Source organism: Rhipicephalus sanguineus, chromosome 2, assembly GCF_013339695.2.
Source record: "Rhipicephalus sanguineus isolate Rsan-2018 chromosome 2, BIME_Rsan_1.4, whole genome shotgun sequence".
Lineage (NCBI taxonomy): Eukaryota > Metazoa > Arthropoda > Arachnida > Ixodida > Ixodidae > Rhipicephalus > Rhipicephalus sanguineus.
Window position 1 is genome coordinate 229,889,564 of NC_051177.1, and position 5,564 is coordinate 229,895,127.

A 5,564-nucleotide genomic window follows, 5' to 3' on the forward strand; every position below is an offset into this window, starting at 1 on the left:
CAGGTTCGCTTCTTCACGGACTGCCTGCAGATTGTGAACTACAGTGAAATGTCTTCACCCAGTGCCCAAAGCAGGTTTTTAGGAGACTTGCGTTTGGCGTCTCAGACAGCTGACTTCCTCTGGGGCAACCTGGTCGTTCGACTGCCTAGGAGCAAGCGTCAGAATTCGGAGCAAGGTAAAGATGTCAAGGTACTCGGGGATGCCTCAGTTCCGAAGAACGTGGCTGATCTTCTCAAACTCGGGCCAAAGTTCTGTGAGCACCCTGATTTGGACAAGACGGAACTACTCAGCGTCGTCAGAACAGCTGCTGGAAAAGTAAAGACGGATGAAGATGACCGGTGCATCAGGGAAGGAGTGGACTGCCTGCCTCAGCGGGTTGAGAAAGGCAATACGGTTAAGCTCCGCTCAGCGGTTGCTGTCCTTCGGGATGCCGGCCTGAAGCTGCTCCTGTCTGATAAAGAGGGAGGATTCGTCGTGGTGCCTCGTGGCATGTACAAGGAAAAGGCAGAAGTGGCCATTAACAGCAACTTCCACGAAGCGAAAGGAGTGGTCCTCACGAAAGTGAAAACTAGGGCAGTTCAGCTGTGCGAAAGGGCTGGACTTGCCAAACTGGCATCATCCGTGAAGGCCTGCAAAGGAACCAGCCTTTCAGCTTTTTTCAGCGCCAAGACTCACAAAGAACTTTGCCCGTTCCGGGCCATCGTTTCCGAGCGCGGTTCCTGGCAGCGAGAAGTTGGTGCGTTCCTGCAAAGGTTCTTGTGCCTACTTGACATCGACGACCCCTACCTCATAAGGAGCCAAAGTAGTGTTTCTGCCTATCTCCGAGATGAATGCCCAGTGGGTGTGCGTGCCTTTTCAGTCGACATCAAGGACTTATACTACTCGTTGCCTCAGAATGATGTGTGTGCCGAAGTTAGTAATTGCATTGACGGATACGGTATTAAGTTTCAGAATGCTTGTGGAATCACGGTCGACAAATTTTTAGAGTTCTTAAAGTTTTACATGCAATCCACTTTTATAAGTTTTGACGATAAGCTTTTCATTCAGCGAAAAGGAGTCTGCATTGGCTCATGCATCGCCCCTGTCCTCAGCGACATCTTACTAGCCCGCTATGACCTTAATCTTGACAGCAAACTTAACAGACTAGCGTGGTAAAGGTGATGCGGTACGTGGACGACTTTTTAGTATTTTATTGCACTAACCCTCTTGAAGTACAGCCTGCTGCTGGAATTTTTGACGTATTCCTCACGGAATTAAGCCCACTTGAGTTGACCATTGAGCATCCCTTAGACAATAGGTTAGGCTTCTTAGACTTGGAACTCTTGTTCTCAAACGACCATGTTTGTTGGGGTTATGCGCCTAGGTCGCAGAAGAGCCTTCTCCCTTTTTCGTCCGCGCACTCGAAGATTGTGAAGCGCGGCATTGCCAGGGCCTGCATGAAGGCGGCGCTTGAGAGGTCCTGTGACCACCAGGTTGAGGAGAGTTTTTCTTGTCAATTAGCACGTTTGAAGCTGGCAGGTTTCCCGGAAACTGTATTGACCAGCATCGCTGAAAGCCTCCTTTCTAGCTTTAAGAACAGGGTCTCAGCAGCTGTGCAATCACCGACACACCCCCAGCAACCAGTTGCAGTCATCCCGTATGTGCACCAGGTGGCACATAATCTTAAAAAGGTGGTCAGTAGGGCTGGGGTAAGGTTGTTATTCTCTGTCAAAAATAAACTTGCTAGCCTGTGTCAGCAGGTAAACAGAGAAACCAAGACGGAAAGATGTAGTAAGAAGCACCGGCAAAAGTTTGTTGAATGTTGCGATTCTGTTGTGTACAAGATTCCTCTTTCCTGCGGGCGTTACTATGTTGGTCAAACTGGCCGGTGTGCTAATGACCGCTTGCGCGAGCACGCGAACAAGGTCTCTAAACAAGCAAAAGACAGTCAACTATCCATTCATTGCAATGAATGCGGCTGCCAGCCATCTTTTAAAGATACGAATTTCCTATCAAAGTACTATGACGAACGTGCGCGTCTTGTTTCTGAAGCGTATCACATTTGTAAGGGCGGCGAGGCATGTGTTAGCCTCCCCTCGATTTCACTGCTTCCGAAGGAGATAGCATTTCTGTCGAGTTAAAATTTTCTTGCCTTTGCGCAGGCTGACCGGTTTTTTCTGGTTTTTTTGTTGTGCTTTCGGTAGTCATGGTGATGTATAAATATGCGGACTGGTGGAATAAAAGCACATTTGGTTGATAGTCAGCGCCGTGTTTGTGCCCTTTCTTTGTCCCGTCTCGTAGCGCTGTTTTCTACGTGAACTCAATAAAATGTTTCAATGGATTTCGTTGCATGGGGGCATAGCGCGCAATAAAGTGGCTGACAGGCTTGCTTGGAATGCCTTAGAACTGAAGGCAATAAAGAAAGCTTCCAAAAATCTCCGTCTTCTAAGAGACTGTCATGAAGTGTTTCTATTTTTTGTGGCTGACACATCACCAGCCATGTATGCTGGTGATGAAGGGCTAAGCAGGCCAAAGGCCTTCCTGCTACAACACATCAGATTGGGGTCAGCGTGTGCACCAGCATGGCTGCACGAGATCAGACTTGCCACTACGCCATTGTGTCCAATTTACAAGATCTACGGGGATATGAAGCATTATTTGTTGAAATGCAATAAACTTAAAGATTGAAATGTTTGCTTGATGCAACATAGTGCTTAAGCTTGCCACATGACTGAGCGAATGTAACTTCTCTAGCTGCTACTGCTGTAGGCAAAGCTGCAGTCTCGGTGTAACACATGAGACGGTCTCTGCCAATTATTCATCTGTTCTCAGAATTGTTTAAGGCAGTGGGTCGTATAAATTCACATCGCAGTGGTAAAATGGGCAAGCCAAGCAAAGTAGAGGCTGAAGTGTACCGGCAGAGCGTTGAGGAGAGCCTTCCACCGATGGCAGGCAGTCTAAGCATCAGTATACTTGCACACCAATGTTTAATTTCCACAGCAGTAGTATCGTCCATGAAGGGAGTTTAGGTTCTGAGAATGGCAGTGTCAGTGCTTTCTGGGGTAGTTATAGAAAGCAGCACATATTTACATGCACACGTAGTACAGAGGTGATTGTCTCAAATATAAAAACAAGAAGCTTAATGAGGGAGAGCTGTTGAGGAGGGATAAGCTAGTGGACAAGTCGAAAAGGCGCTATGTTCGCAAACCCAAGAATCCTTGCGACAACATGCCTGCAAGGTTATTTCGCGACAACACACAGGCCAATGAAACTTCAAAGCGTCTTTATGGAATTCGGCTAGGAGTATTCGGCAACAGCACGAAGGACACCCTCCTAGCAGATGACGTCCTCGTATTGTCAGCTTGCCTGCAGCAAAATGCGACGTCTTTATGCTGGCCAGCAGAGGTGAAGCACATGATAACCGCGCGAAGTCGAACATGGTGTGTTCGAAAATGTCAAGAAAACGACTACAATGTCATCAATGTAGCACAACCAAGTATTTGCACTTGTAGCCATGAAGGATTTCACTAATCATCCGTTCAAAAATATAACCGGGGTGTTACGCGACGCAAACAGTGTGACGCCAAACTTATGCAGTCCAATCAGGAGTGACGACAGCAATCTGCGGACAACCAGTGACGGCCATCAAAACTTCCCAATAACCATAACAGAAATCTGAAGATGACAAACACAGGTGATGCGCGTAAGTCTGTTGTCCAGTGTTCACTACGTGTCTTCTCAGAGAAAAAAAAAGAAAAAGAAACCGGGCCTGAAGGCCTTGCAAAGGGACGTGTGCAGTGGTCATGGTGGCTGGCAAGGCATGGGTCAGCATCGCAGCTCAGTTACATGATACAGGCTGTTGAGGGGGCCAAGTAGCAATGGAGTGCACGTAAGTAGGCCAGCGATAAGTGGCTGTTCATGCTTCATCTCATTAAATCCTGATTGACAAACTGCTATTCTAAAAATGGCAAAAAAAAGCATTGCAAGGGAAGACCTTAAAACTGACAAGTCAATATAAAAAAAAAAGTGTGCAGCAGGTATTTTGTTCAAAGCGATTATGTTGAAGGCTACTATATAATACAACTGTTGTGGTACCATGCTGACAGTCTTCGTAGATTATGCTTCTTGCCTGGCGCCTATCTCAACAGAAGCCTCGCGAGGCAGCAACAGCTAGGAACCCACCATTGCGTTCTCAACCTAATAAACGAAAAGCCAAAGGAGGAGAGTCATTGTATGACATTTCAAGCACACAAGACTACACTAATGAGTGCACTAGAAGTGTTTCCACACATGCCACAAGCAGTCAGTGAGTCGGCAATGAGTGAGTTGTTGTTTCATTGTTAGCAAGACTGTATGCTCAAATTTCCTGCTACCTCTCACACTGCACAACATTGTTCAGCAAGTAGCAATGAAAAAAATTTGACCACCTTCAGTGAGGACAATAATTATGGCTTGATGCAGAATATCGTTGGGGGTTCCCACAGAGAAGAAAAGAAGGCAGCTCTCCTTTTGCATTAGATTCTAAGCCATGAAATGAGCGCCAAAGCTACCCTGAAGATATAATAGAATGCATCATTTGGCGCTTAGCATTGCCCATGCTGCTGATTGTCATCAGTTTTGAGCAGCAAGCAAAATATCACTAGAAGCTGATGAGGCTGCAATAATACTCGAGCGGTCATAAGACCAAAAGGCACACACGTTTATTGAATTAAAAGGCAGACGGAACAACAGTGCATCCTGAATCTAGTATTATGTGCTGATATTCAAGATGTAAAAACAGCACAACAGACAAGGACTGATGAAAATAACAGACACAAACAGCGCTCTTTTTACATTCATTATGTCCAACCAACACACCCAAGTTTCCACTCTACTCATCTTTAAGTTGGGACGACCACACATACAATATTTTGCTCGTATTATTTTACACATGTAGAAAAAGATGGAGTAATGAACACGTGCAGGCAAGCACTGCAAAAGAAGGAGAAGTAGTTGGAGCAATGAAAGGCAGTCGGTCCGGTTCCTTCGAGGATCGTTTTTCTTTACATTTTGGTACCGAAAATCCTCGTGCGGACACATTTCTCTGATCGCACGACTCGAAGGGACCTTCTACACGTCTGTGTCGCGCTTCGAGCGCCAAGGACTGACCACGCATGATTTGTGATCGGCATGGACCCCAGACATCTGATAGGTCGGATTGCCTCAAGACCAAGCGCTCAGCTCGACGAGCAAAGAATATGAAGCTTCTACAGGAAGCACAGCCTCTACTGACGGATCCCGCTGTGGACGAGGCCAAGCTGACAGGTATTTATGACCATCTATCGGGTACCAACAGCGAGCTCTCGAAGCTTAATGATGCACTCGAAGATCACCTCGCCGACGATGAGCTCGAAGCAGACTATGTATCTAACTGTGTCAGAGTACGACGACCAAGCCATCAGCATGCTTTCAGAGGTTTGCTGCAATATCACTGTTTTTGGGATGCGCGGAGAGTACAGCGGCGGCTGCTCCCCAGTATGCAAAACCGACAGCTCCTGATGCTCTGACCAGAATTGGCCCAAAGCGGGTGAACCTTGACTTGCCAA